The 15463-nt window shown below is 29.5% G+C and overlaps 1 long non-coding RNA gene across 1 annotated transcript; it reads right to left on the bottom strand.

Moving 5' to 3' along the window:
* Positions 1-5607: 5607 nt before the first annotated feature.
* Positions 5608-9406, bottom strand: LOC136078060 (uncharacterized). Its single transcript, XR_010637491.1, has 7 exons — positions 9274-9406; positions 8901-9177; positions 7965-8598; positions 7676-7877; positions 7393-7539; positions 7114-7238; positions 5608-5862 (listed from the first exon to the last, which is right to left on the bottom strand). It is a non-coding gene; the product is annotated as an uncharacterized LOC136078060 (long non-coding RNA).
* Between the last annotated feature and the right edge of the window lie 6057 nt (positions 9407-15463).

Raw genomic sequence — 15463 nt, 5'->3', positions numbered from 1 at the left:
AAATGATTCTGATTGATTTAGTATTAGAAAATTTCAATACTGTATTTGGACAGCTCGCTATTCAGTTTTATTTTAAGTAGGAATTTTATTTATGTATTTAACATGAAAAGTTAAATAAAATAGGACTGTTGTTTGTGGACATGTAAGTTTATGTACATAAATTTACGTATAATTCATTATATTTTATATTTCTCTGTATCTATAATATAGATTATATATATATATTTTCTCTTAGAAAAAATAATAAGGAATAGACAAAGACAAAAAAATTCTGCTGGAAGTTGTCAAAAGAATGTTGTGTTATGCTTCTTTTTAAGGTATCTGAATATATATTTACTAGAAGTTTTTAAATTTTAATTATTAAGGAGAAATGAACCTGTCAGCATTTTGTGCTAAAAAATCTCTTGATAAAACACATTTTTTATGTTGCCATAATTGGAAGGTAGTTAGCTTCCATTTTCACTATTTCTGCATTATTTACAGGAAGTTATATATATTGCAATTCCAATATCAAATTTTTAAAATATATTAGATATAATTATAATGCTTTTCTTTATTTTGCTTTATTTACTGATAATTTGGTTTAACCTATAAATCATAGGCCGCCATGTTTTAAAATATGCAGTCAAGTTTTTTATTGTGTAAGTAATCTTAGGCCAGATCAAGATATTCCCCCAACATTGTCAACTGTATATCTCTGATCCTATTGCAGCAGTAAAATTTGGCAATAACATAGTTATCAACTTTGCTTACATAATTAAAGTTTTTTTTGCAAACTAGTTAGTGAAGTTGCAGTTGTATTCCTTGGAGCAGATGTTACTCCACCTGCTTCCAGGGAAGTCATTTACCCAAAAGATCATTTAGAAGTTACATCAAGTATGTCAGCTAACTTAGCTCCTACGGTTTGTTCACTTTTTCCTCCAAGAAATGGTATTATTGGTGCGCAACCCTGAACATGCAACAATGGTTAGAAGTCATGTTAAATTAGTTCATTTTTACAATTATGAACCTTATTAAAACAAAACTTCTGCTCAACAATTTATGGCAAGAAACTGTTTTAGCAATATGCTGCTGATGGTTATGTTAAAATTGAAGAGCATTGTCTTGCTTTTTTAGAAATAACCAAAGCAAACTGAGAAGTATGGAAAATGATGCCTTACATGAAGATGCAAGTAACCTTGGTAACTATCATAATGTTAGACCAGGATTTGTTATAGTTTTTTATTTACTTAGTGGTAATATTTATATTTTAATTGAAATCTAACCTTGCATTATATCTATTTTTTATTACACTCAACTTCTCATTACTTTCAGATATTCTACGATACCATGATAAGTTTAAGATTATTTTAATAACTTTTTTCTTATCAATTTTTACGACTATTATTAATTAGACTATTTTTAGATTTGTTATATATTTTAATTCTAATATTAGTTACTACATTTTTTTTTAATCAAATTTTATTAAATTTTTTATAACTAATTTTAATTATCCTAAAAATAAATGTTTTTTTTTTAGTTATCATTGTTAGTTTGCTTCATAGTTAGTTTGCTAGTTATCATTGTTAGTTTGCATCATTAGTTTGCTTTACTGTTAAAACATGGTTTTAATTTAGTAAATTTATATGATATGAAATTTACTGCGTTGATCATTATTTAACAGTTATGAAGAAATTGGAATTCTAAACTATTGAGGTATAAATAATTTAATTTGGTATAAATAATTTAAAAAGTTTAATGGTAACATTAGGTAATTTAGATCTTCCTATATTTATGAACGGTGATGTACTCGATGAGTCACCTACTCTTCATCTTCTAGGATTAACTCTTACTTCCAATCTTTCTTGGAAAACATATATCAAATCAGTTGCAAAATTAGCATCTGCTAAGGTTGCATCTCTTTATCGAGCTCGTCACTTACTTCGGATTCTATTCTCTATCTCTATAAATCTCAAATCCGGCCTTGTATGGAATATTGTTGCCATATCTGGGGCGGATCTTCTAATGATGCCCTTTCTCTTTTAGACAAGGTGCAAAAACGCATTGTAAACATAGTTGGACCTGCTCTTGCAGCCAACCTCCAACCATTATCACATCGTCGTAATGTTGCTTCTCTTTTTTTTTTCTACAAATACTATAATGGACACTGCTCTAAAGAGCTAGCGTCTCTTGTGCCATCTACTATAATTCATTCTCGTGTTACTCGTCATTCAATCAAGTGTCATCTTTTTTCTGTGACTGTTCCTAAGTGCTCCAAAAACGCTTATTCGTCTAGTTTTTTTCCTCGAACATCAGTTCTTTGGAATTCGCTTCCTTCATCTTGCTTTCCTGATTCATATAATTTGCAATCTTTTAAGTCGTCCGTCAATCGTTATCTTGCTCTACAATCTTCATCTTTTCTTTCTCAGTAACCTCCAACTTTAATTAGTGGCTGCTTGCAGCCTTGTTGGAAGCAAAGATGTTTAAAGAAAACATTAAAAAGCACGATTGACCATAAACAAAATTTTATGGTTAATTGTGCTATAGCTATTTTTTGCTAATATATATTTTTTAGTCATTAAAAAAAGTTATGATTATAATAATTTATTGTTACTTTTTTTTAACCAGTGCCTTTGAAAGTCTGTCTTCTCTCTGTTTTTTTTTTGTTTTTTTGTTATTCACCTCCTCAAGGCCGAGAAGGTCACTACAGATGAGAAGCCTACTTAATAGAAATGGTGGGGATCGAACTCGGAACCTCTTGCTTATGAAGCGAGCGCTTTACCACTACACCGCTACCGCATAATGAAAGCTTATTAATAAAGGGGAGCATTATTGGAACACTCTGTTATTACTAAGCTCTTATGTATTTTTTGTTACGTGGTCTTTACTAAATGCCAAGACCAATGAAACCAAAAAGATTATATTATATAGATGGTTGCCATTGTCTCGATTTTTAAGGAGGAGAGCGCAAAAACTAATTAAAATTCTTAATTCTTCAGAGAAAAAACCGGGACAATCGCAGCCCTATATATAGATGAATTTGTATTTTATATTTTCAGAAAATCAAGTTAATTTGTTATTAGTTATTTATTACCCGTATTACGGGTACTTACTGCTAGTATGACATTAATTAACTAATGCTTATTTATGTCATTAATAATAAAAATCTATAAATTTACAAAATAAAGGATTATTTTGTTATGAAATTAGAATTACCTGGCTTAATTCCTGCCTAATTTTAATGGAGTGATTTTAACGGATTATTTTCTTTAACAACCTTATAACTCATTTATTTTAATGAATATCAACTGTGCATAATTTGATGTGCTAACATAATACATGATTTTTTTTAAACACTTTAATTTTCATATGAATGCTTATAAAATATTAGGAAGCAAAAAATCCGAGCCTAGGTATGCTGAGAAGCGTTATGCTTTAAAAAAAAACATGTAACTCCTTTATTTCAGCTGATTGTTACACTAAGGTGGCTTCCTAAAGTAAAGTTATTACTTACGCAGTGTTAAAAAGGGGGGGGGGGGAAGGGTTGGTCATCCAAAAGCATCCAAATTCATGCAGTGCCGTATCCAGACGTAATTCTATACAATTTGACCGATATGGGCGCCCAAATAAATTTTTTTTAATAATAATTAATTTAATACAAATATAGGCCGCATAAACAATATTAAAAGCCATTTAAATATTCCATATGATAAAGACTTTGTTAAACGTAAATCGCTGAATGTATAGCTTAAATCGCTATTTAGATGTACCGGTACATTGAAATGGAACATTATTTTATTTAAAATTTTCAGGGTTACTTTATACGCTCGTTTTTAAAGAAAAAGAAGTAAATATAAAACAAATTATACAACTTCATTGTTCACTTTTTTTTATTTTGAATTAATTTTTATTGTGACATTTTTTCATTGTGTCGTCTCTATTATTTACTCCATAGATTTTTTTATTATTTACTCCATTTTAGTGATCATCAGTTAATCGTTTGAAAATAAATTTTGATTCTTTAAATGAAAAAATTAGAATTAAAGTTAGTTTAAACCAACTTATCAAATACAATAATACAAAAAATGAAACTATACAAATAAAAATATTTCAATCTTTTAAAATTATATAAATTTTAACATTTTTGAACAAAAGTTAATTGTCTCAACAAGTCAGCAATGGTCGAACTTTAAACACTTGGTTTCATATTTAAAACCCTTTCTAAAAATCCATAAAAAAATCTCAATTCGTTCGGATATTCAACTGCAAATACATAAAAAGCCATAAACAAATACTCCAAAGCCTCTATAAAACAACTGCAAAAAGGCAAAGTAAGGGGTCGTCCATAAAGTACGTACGCTTATAGGGGGGAGGGGGGTGGTCTTCAAAAAGCGTACGAAAGCGTATGGGAGGGGGAGGGAGGGTTCAATTTAAATGTACGTACTTCGATTTTCTAATTTATTACAATTAACCAGCTAATCAATAGAAAAAGTTACATTCTGACTAAAGATTCTAGTTTGCCAACATAAAAAGATGTATGGTATATGGAGTAGAGGGTATAGTTTTCCTCTATGCACACACATGTATGGGCGCCCTCAAAATTTTTTGATGTTCCAGATAGGACACTTTCACACATCGTGCAAACTCATAACTTAAGTTTGTTTATACCTATGCCAAATGAGGAGGCCTTGCAAAATATCGGGATGGCGTTATCCCAACCCCCAAAATGAGAGGGGTGTAAATTTTGCATGGTCATAACTTTTTTGCAATTTACAATATTTTTCTACAAAAATTAAAATCTGTCGATAAATTTAAATTTAGTTTTAGATGTTAAAGTTAAAAATTTTGCTACATATTTCCCTCACGTTTGGGCAGGGGAGGGGGGAGGCAAACGCTTTAGGACTTTTTGTTCCCAGGCCTCCGCCATCCAAATTTTTTGCAAGGCCACCTCATTTGGCATATTAACAAACTTAAGTTTGCACGATGTGTGAAAGTGTTCTATCTGGAACATCAAAAAATCCTGAGGGGGCCCATGCACACATGCCACCTCTTATATACTGGCCCTGAGTAAGACCTGAGGGCCGTAATTGATGGGACGGAGTCACCCCCAAAATAAACGTGTCAATGGCGTATCAAAATCTTCCAAATTTGACCGCTAGGTTTTGCTAAAATAAAAAGCTTCTTAAATTAGCAAAAGGGTACAAAATTTGCTGTTGCCCCCTCCCACTGGGTTTTACCCTTTGTTTTCAATATTACTGATCTCACATTAGACTCGTTTTTTACTTACTAAAGAGGGGTGCCTGAAAAAAACGTCCACCTTAAGTATAGTTTATTTACATTTAGTTCGTTATTAAAACAAAAAAAAGCTTAACATGGGTTTCACCGGGAAGCGAATCTGGATCTCCGTCGTCTATTGCCGCCGCATTAACCTCTCGCCCAAATACACACTTACCTTCGCAAAGTTTTAAATTTATTTAAATTATTATTTGCATATATACTTAAAGACGTTTTTAAAATGCGCAAACAAAGAGCTTTGGGGTCGTATAAAGTATCTAAGGTACCCTCCGACTTTTTTATTTTAAATTAAACTTTTTTATTGAGAAAAAAAAAATAAAAGAGGGATGGGGGGGGGGGAATATTTGAGGGGGGGGTATTTGAGAAACGTACGTACTTTTAAGGGGGGGGGGGACATAAAAGTACGCATGGCAACAGGGGGGAGGGGGAGGGTCAAATTTCAAAATTTTTGGCGTACGTACTTTATGGACGACCCCTAATAACAGTGTTGTCTGCTTTGATAAAATATTGACCAGATACATAGAGTAGCATTGGTTGTTTTACTCCTCTGTCTTTAAATGTTTTTAACGCACTGTCAATTGTGTCATCCTGCAAAAAGACAATTTTAACTGAAATTTTATGCTAAGACACAAATCTAAATCTTATTCAATGCGACTTTTATTCTCTGTGAGCTTTCTTCTAACAGACTCATGCACTCCGTTTTTATTCTTGTTTCCTGTGGAGGTTTGAATAACCGGCAGTCTACTGTATCTCTCTCTCTCTCTCTCTCTCTCTCTCTCTCTCTATATATATATATATATATATATATATATATATATATATATATATATATATATATATATATATATATATATATATATATATATATATATATAGATATATATATATATATAGTAAGAATAAGAATATATGTATATATAATATATGTATATATATATATAATATACAGAGGCGTAGAAAGAATTTTTTGGTGTTCGAGATAGGTAACTTCCAAACATGGAGCAAACTCCAAACATTTATATGTTTATACTTATGTCAAATAATGAGGGTTTGCAAAAAATTGCGAATATTGGAGGCTGGGAACAAAAAAGCCCCAAAATTTTCGCCCCCTTGCCCCAAACGTGAGAGCAACAAGTTGATGAAGTATTTTTTGTACTATTCTTAACTAGACTTATATTCATCGATAAAATTTAAGTTTCACAGTATTATCTATTAGCGTTTAAAAATTATTACCATATAAAATTTGCAACCCCCTCAAATTGAGGGGGTTTAAACTTTATATGGTCATAATTTTTGAACGCTAAAATATTTTAAAATGAAATCTAAAATTTATCGATGAATATAAGTCTAGTTGACAATAGTATAAAAAATAATTCATCGACTTGTTGCTCTCACGTTCGGGGCAGGGGGGGCGAAAATTTTGGGGCTTTTTTTTTCCCAGCCTCCAATCATCGCAATTTTTTGCAAACCCTCATTATTTGACATTATTATAAACATATAAATGTTTGGAGTTTGCTCCATGTCTGGAAGTTACGTATCTCGAACACCAAAAAATTCTTACTACGCCTCTGATAATATATGTATATATATATATATATATATATATATATATATATATATATATATATATATATATATATATAATATATGTATATATATATATATATATATATATATATATATATATATATATATATATATATATATATATATATATATATATATATATATATAATATATGTATATATATATATATATATAATATATGTATATATAAAATATATATATATATATACACATACACACACACACACACATACACACAAGGTATATATATACCTTAAAGTCAAAAAACAGATTTTCCATGACAACGCTTGGATGCAAACGAGCTTTTTTTACTGCTTTTTGTGGCGGTGTTGGGAGCAGCCAAACAAGACACTTTACAGCAACTATACTTTTCTTGTCTAAATAATAATTTGTTATAATTTACAAAAAAATAACAAATAAAAAAAAATATTCTTAAAATAAATTCAAAAGCAAAGAGCTAATAAAATATTGAAAAAAAAAATAAATCAAAAAGCAAATAAAGCTGAATCTTAACAAATACTTAAATTATACATCATCCAACTCATTTGTTAAACAAGACATTAGGGGAATCAGTAATGGTTTTGATCGGGCATGTTCTAGTATTCCTAGTTTATATCCCTGCCACTGAACATGCAGTCGCATCTCAACAGAATTTATAATCTGGAATTCTTTAAAAATCTGAAAATATTTAATATAGTAAAACTTAAAATGTTTTATTTCATTAAATTTTTTATTAGTTTATCTAAGTCATAGCGTTTGCTCTCATAAATAAAATAAATTATATAACATAATAGGCACAAAAAACAAACCATACTGTTTCAGGCATATCAAGGAATCGTGGATACTGACAAACAATTTCTGTGATTGATGGAGATGCTGTATTATTCCATGCACGCCGATGGTCTCTCGTCACCTCCATAAGTTGATTAAGTTCTAACTTGTTTTGAACATTTGGTCTTTGTTCACGGAGTAACCGAATAGAACTTTCAACACCATCATTGTTGACAAGACTTATTCTAGTTAAAGGAATAAAAAAAAGCAAGAAAAAAAATTTATTTACTGTGTAAAGTAAAATAAGCTTATTATTAAAGTAAAATATTTACTTTATGCTTGGTGGTGAATGTTTCCATAGTGTTGCTATGTCTTTACAATTTGACCGTCTGCTTCAAACAAAGTATTCTTTCCAGTAAATGATTTTCCAGTAAAGCTTTCCAGTAAATGATTTCTATCAAAGAAGTATCCCTAAAAAAATCTATAGTCTAACACTTACAATATAGTATTGTACAGTGTTACACTTACAGTGTAATGGTGTTACAGTATTACACTTACAATATTAGTGTTACACTGCAACACTGTTGTATAATACACAATAACTTTTACAATATTACCTAGAGTCTTACATTTAACACCTACTGTAACACTTACAGTCTCACATGGCCCTTACAATTTACTCTTACTGCTACAATTTAATATAACAAGTTTATGACTCACATAGCCACTAGCTGTACCATCGTGCAAAGTAGGAAAACAATCAACAATTGACTTAGACTTACTTCTGACTTATCATACTTACTCTATACAATTGTTCATTAAATAACGCCTACAAACTTTAGTAAAAAATTACATTTCGGCTTTGGTAATAAGACCTCCAGCCTTTAACTTCTCTGTCAATAACTGACCACAGATAGGAACATGTTGTTGTGTCTGCTTGGAGAGAATATTATCTACTCTTAAGTTCTAAAAAAATTAATGAAATCGAAATGTATGTAACATAATATTTAATTGTGTTAATAAGAAATAAAAAAGAAAAAAAAAGAAGAATGTTTTCAATAAAATTATAAAAATGCAACATAACTAATGATAGAGATTTAAGATATTAACTTATTATAATACATAATATTTTTTTATAAGTCATCTTGTCATTATAGAAAACCATCAAACCTAGCATGAAAGCATCAATATTAAAATTGAAAATTTTAAACTAGCTTATTTTGGCTAGTATTTAAATTACGCATATTTTTTAGTTAAGTCATTTTTACTTCGTCAAAACCTTGAAACATATTGAACTTGTAGCTGTAGTAGCAGAGCAGTCATTGTTACTGGATAAAGCTGAATGAGCTACACTACTACTCGATGAGCACTGTGGGGGAGTGCATTCACTGACAGATGGTTCGGACTTTGATGGAATGGTTTGTGATAAATTTATTTGACTTCAAATCCATGCCTGAAGTAATCTTTTCTCTGCCATTCTAAATCCTAGTTGAACAAGATCATCTTCTGTGGCTAATAAAAATCAACTCAAAGTAAATCCAGATTCTAAATTATATCATCAAAATACCTTTAAATTATTTTTATTGATTAAGATAAACTTTCAAAAAAAATAATTAAAATAGACCTGAAAATTAAGCATACCGATTAAACTTTGTTGTACTTCACTAGGAAGAATCAACAAATCCAGTATAGATTCCAATGTGCTGATAAGACTCATTATTTTAACAAAATATAAACTAAAATCTAAAATATGATCTGGTCACATTAACATAGGCGTGCTGAAAAAGGTTAGAACTTGTAAAGCGTCAACCAAGAACCAAGAGGCTGTATCCACATTTTGTGTTTTTCCAGTTTTTTATCACTAAATGTTCAACAATCCATGGACTTTGTCAACTACTGCATGTGTGTCAACTAAATTTAGTCACAAGAATAATAAAATTTTATGAAATATTCAAATAATTAGTGAATCTTTGTGGAAGAACGTTTTTACAAAGTAAAACTCGAAACTCTATTTACTGGGAAAAATAAAAAAATGAACATACAGCCTCTTGATTCTCAGCTGACAAAGTGTCTCCAAAAAAATTAGCTGATAGTTTGAGTAAAACTTATCAACTAAAAAATCTAATAGTAAATAAATAAATACAGAATTACATTTAAAAAAATTTAAAATGTAGATTTTAAGAGTCATATTAAACAACTGCAGGGTGTATTCTACTTTCATAATATATTATGTATTACATAAGAAAACATTAAAAAATGTGATAAGGTATTCTAATGAAGAACCTTTTTTCTAAACTACTTAACAAAGAATGACAGTGAAGTGGGTGATAATCAAGTAAATTATTAAGTTTCAAAATCTCATAAACAGGCTGAGAAGGATATATAACTTCATAAGAATGAAGGTGATAGGTGAAATTTTCTGTTTTTCTGTTCTAGAACTAAATGCCACTCGTCAATATTCTTCCCATCACACATCGCACTTTGATTGTAATTTGCACATGAAATAAAACAAAAAATTCTTCCGAATATTGGTAACCCAGTATCCATATCTACATTGACAACAATAAAATGACCTTATTTGTATACAACACTTGCAACATATAATGTCTTTGAAACAGCAACTTCTTCACATGAGTTAAAACACAGTGAATTCTGTATGGCATTAACATAAGGAAGTGAATAAGTAGGTACAATGATGTGCTTAACCACGGTTACAACATTGCGGATATGTTCATTAGATAGTTGAGTTTCCAAAGCCTGCTGCTGATGTCTGTTCTCTAGAGTGTAACAAATGTTTGTAAAATTAGATACAATGTGTGCATATCTCTTAAAAAATGAATTTTCGAGTTCATCCCGCATACAACTTATGCCAACAAGTGGACCAGATTTCATAATTATGGTTGGCAGATGTACAAGAAAATGATGCTTAGGATGCAACCTAACTTCTTCGCTACAGTATAACTTACTAAACATAGATAGATGATCAGAAATAACATGTTTCATATAAACAGACATTTCATGTGTAAAGTTTGGTGCAAATATCAAATTGACTAAATGGGACAAGTGAAGCAGAAATTTCCAGTGTTTATTTTTGGGAGGAACAGTTTTTCCTACTGCTAGTGGCAAATACTTAAGCAGAGCCCAGCACTGTACTGCTTTCATTGATGGTGCAAGTACATGACCTGGTTCGTGTATTTTTAAAATTTGTACAGGCTTATGATTCTTTTCAACAGTTATTTTACCCCAAAATAAACACATAGCTTTATTTATTTCAGATAAGGTTAAAGACACTTGTCAAGCTCACATAAACCATGAAAAATACAACCTAACTCAACAAGTACAACACCCTCCAATAAAGTATGCATAATATCCAGACACCAGTTATAAGTAACATGAAAGCCTTTTATTTTATTAAGTTGACATTCAGTCTTAACACCTCTAAAATGGATTTTTGATTTAGCTGTATTGCTTTCATTGCTCAACCTACTTGCTTTCAAGTTAGCGAGATCTGTTTTGTAGCTATCAACAGTACGCTTCTCAAACAGTTCTTCTTCAAATTTTGTCTGAATATCGTCTTTAGTTGCATAGCAAATTGTACAAAAATAACTGGCTGAAAAAGATTCAATAAACCCAAATAAACTATTGAGAGCCAAATTATCACAAGTAACTTGACAAAGACTTGCATAAATTGTATGATTTCCTAAAACTGGAAATATTCCATTTAATCCAAGAGTGCTTAACTCCTTTATTTCAGATACAAATTTTTCTAAAATTGGTCCACATCCATAAATTGCAATATCATGAGTATAGCCCATTGCTAACAAATGAACATTACCAAAACATGAGTTGAATACTGGTAAGAGGTTTTTTGATAGTGCAATAAAAAACACCAATGTTATGTACAGAACCTTGACTTCTAAGTGGATTTGTTACACCTAAGCCATCATAAAAAAATTGGAGCATAATTGAAGTTTTAGAAACATCACTAAAAAGGTAATGTTCCCTAAAACGACTTCCATCAGAAAAGTCACTTAACACCCAAGTCTGCATTTATTAAGCAAGAAAGCTTCTACATAACTGTTGTTCTGAAATAAAGTAAATAATGTTTTTTTTTCACAGAAACATATTGAAATTAACCATACACAAAATCAGTTCTCCCACAATGAGATTCTAATTGTGGCATATAGTAAATAACTTCAGGTTGAACCATCAAAGAATGTCCTGCAAAATATGAATTAATACGATAACGTGTTGACAGAAAATCAAGTGAATTTTTGCATAATTCTAATTTGCATTCCATGTTCCTTGAAACTTGATTAATAATTGCACAATCAACACCAGCTAATAACAAACTGCTATTAAGTTCTAGTTTAAAATAACCTGAAAATGGTCTTGTCATATTGTTATATGATCGGATAATTGTAGGAATGATACCATAAGGTATACTGTTATTAGCACGAAGTTGAGTGACAAGTGATGCTCCTTCGGTTTTAACATCAATTAAAAAATCTAAAGAGTTCACAGATGACACTGGATTCAGACTACTAGTAGAACCATCTATTAGGTGGTTTGCGCAAAGTGCAGAGCTGACTGTAGAGTTACACAAAATATCTACTTGGGTTTTACCTTCAAATAAAACTACTTCACGATTGACGTCAGTGTTTTTTTGGTGATAAGAAATCAGATGACGAAGAAAATTAAACAAAGCAGTAAAAGAACTTTTACAATTTTCTAGACACAATTGTCCGTTGTCTTTATGTCGCTGCAAATGAACCCTTAACTAAGCTATAGTACTAAAACTTGTATTACAAAGATAACATGCATACATTCTGAAAAATGCCTAGTCAATACAATCAAAATTTATATTTATGAATTCACTACTATAAATAGAACATAAATATAGATTCTAATGTGCGTTTTAATAATATGCTTCGAATGCTTGATAAAATCTTCTCTACATGGAGCGATTATTTTAATTACGCATGCATTAGGGTGGAGGATTTTCATAGCAAAAAAAAAAGAGTTTAAAAACCAATATTACTGAGACACGAATCAATGTCTATTAATTATAAGATAAAAGTAAAAAAATATTTTTCGATTTTGATGAGATCTTAAGGGTCCTCTTTGAAATTCAAATTCTTGACAGGTCCTAATATTTTTGAATTTTTTTTTTTTTAAACCATGTCAACCTTGGACTCAAAAAAAAGCAAAAAAAAAATGCTTGTTTCATAAATAATAATTTTATTAAAAAAATTTTTTAGTTAAAAAATACTTGCAAAAATATACCTTAAAACCCCCGTTTTGTTGAGGACGGGGGTTTTTAATGAAAAAAACAACTCTACTTTTTTAATTTTAATTTTTTAATAAAAACAAATATTATTTTCAAAATCAGCATATTATTTTGCTTCTTTTAAGTATCAAGTTGATATCGTTTAGAAAAAAAATTTAAACAATACTAGGACCCATCAAAAATTTAGAATCCAAAGATGAACCTCAAGAACTCATCTAAACTAAAAAAAAAAAAGAGTAAGGTTCTTTTTTCACCAAAAGATATTGATTTGCTGCTCAGGCAAATCAAATTTCAAAAAATTTCAAAATCGCTACACCCTAGCATGCATGTATCGCGCTTTTTTTTCCCCTCAAAACTGTGCAAATTGTGCAAAGATTTAGTTTGAATTCAAATTTTTTCAGAATCACAAATCCACAGAATTGTGCAAATTACGGCTTCTACATTTAGTGTGGAAATTCAAGTCCACACTTTCCGCGAGTGTGTAAACTATCGCCGGGTATGGCACTGGTTCAAGACGGCGAGTAAGTACGCGGTTTGACTAATTTTTTCATGAACCTTTGCTAATATTTTATCCTCTTTTTTTGTAATAAATGAAGACGCAATTTTTCTCTGGATCTTCTGCCCGTCTATTTATACCCTTTTTAACTGCCTCTTATATAATTAAACAAAGAAAAATTTAGATTTAAATTAAAAAAATGTAGGTTTAACAAAAAAATTTCATTTTGTTTGTTTTTTATTTTATGAAACTTTTGTTATAATAGATAATGCTTATATAAGCAGTGAAAGACCCAGTGAAAAATAAAGGCGCGTCCCACATGGGTTCCGTGTGGGATTGATGGGATTTACGTGGGACGGATTTTCCCATGTGGTATTCGTATGGAAATTTGTCACCTTAAACCCATGTGGGATATCCCACATGGGTTACATGTGGGAACCATATGGTATTTACACACATGGGAAATCCCACGTGGGTTTCCTGTGGGATTTGCATGGGAATTAATTTGAAAGCTGGAAACTAAAAAAAAAACTTTAAAAAAAAAACTAAAAAAATATTTTTAAATCGACATTGCATTGCGTTACATTTATATTGTGTGAAAATATTTTATAATAACATAGAGAATGGCAAGCAAGAATGTAAGTACCACGAATAACATTTATCTTTCTTTATAAAAATAAGATTAGGTTTTGTGCAAATAGACGTATTATTAGGATAATATAATAGTTATTTGAATATAGATCTTGAGTAGATTATTTGCAAACAATAAACTGATGCAAGTTGAAATGTTGTCAAAAACCAATCTTGCATGCATGGGACACCGCAGTGTCCCACAAAGAAATGCAGGTTTGAAAGTCAAAGAATTCCCAATTTTCTTTATTAAAAAAAGAAAAAAATAGGATGGAGATGGGTTTCTGTAACTTTTTTTATGCTCCAAAACTTTTAACTTTAGATATAATAAGGTCCTTAAGACTTTAGGGACTTACGACCTACATTGAGGAACAAAATCAGGATATTTACAGAAACTTTTCAATTTTTAATTTAGAGTACCACAGTGTTATTGGGAATAAAGCCTCTGGGTCCAGTTTTCAAAGTAATATGATCTAAAGTAATGTTTAAATAAAATAATATGCTTTAAAATGCATATAGTTATACATATAACTCCTGATAGTTAACTATATGTATAACAAGTTATACATATAATTTGTTATAAAAACTTATTTTTTTAAGGTTATGCTTGAACAAATTAGTACCAATTAATTCAAATTTAAGATTTAGTTAAAGTTCAAGTTAAAGTTCTTATTTATTCATTGTTTTTGTTAATTTTATATTTATTTGTTCAAATTTATCAGTTGGTACTATTTTTTACTACAGTAAGAATGTTTATCATTGTTGAACATGATTTTATTAGTAATTTAATTTTATTTTCAGCATATTTTGACAACACCCTTTATATTTTAAATGATGACGGCTCTACTTTTCTATTGATGTTAAATTTATTACGTTTCAATAACTCAGATTGAATCTTAATTGAATTAATGTAAGCTTTGTAGGGGGTTGTTGTATATCAAATGGTGTTGTAAATAAAGTTAAAATTATATATATATATATATATATATATATATATATATATATATATATATATATATATATATATATATATATATATACATATATATATATATATATATATATATATATATATATATATATATATATATATTATATATATATATATATATATATATATATATATATATATATATATATATACATACATATATATATATATACATTTATTCTCAACAGTACTATAAGTAAAAAAAAAAACATAAATTGTTCTTTCAGATAAGCAAGCTAATTTCTGAATTTAAATTGTTATTTCTATGATCCTCTACAGTTTTAAGCAACAAAAGCAAGAAGTTTTTAGACCACATTATTGGTGTAAATACCTCTAAAACCTGCTCATAGCTAGCATAAATTGTTTTACTTTTTTTTGAAATAAAATATTTTACTTTTTTTTTTAGTTCAATTTTTTAATTGAC

This window comes from Hydra vulgaris, chromosome 03 (genome assembly GCF_038396675.1).
Source record: "Hydra vulgaris chromosome 03, alternate assembly HydraT2T_AEP".
Classification (NCBI taxonomy): domain Eukaryota; kingdom Metazoa; phylum Cnidaria; class Hydrozoa; order Anthoathecata; family Hydridae; genus Hydra; species Hydra vulgaris.
This window is presented reverse-complemented; position numbering and strand designations above follow the sequence as displayed.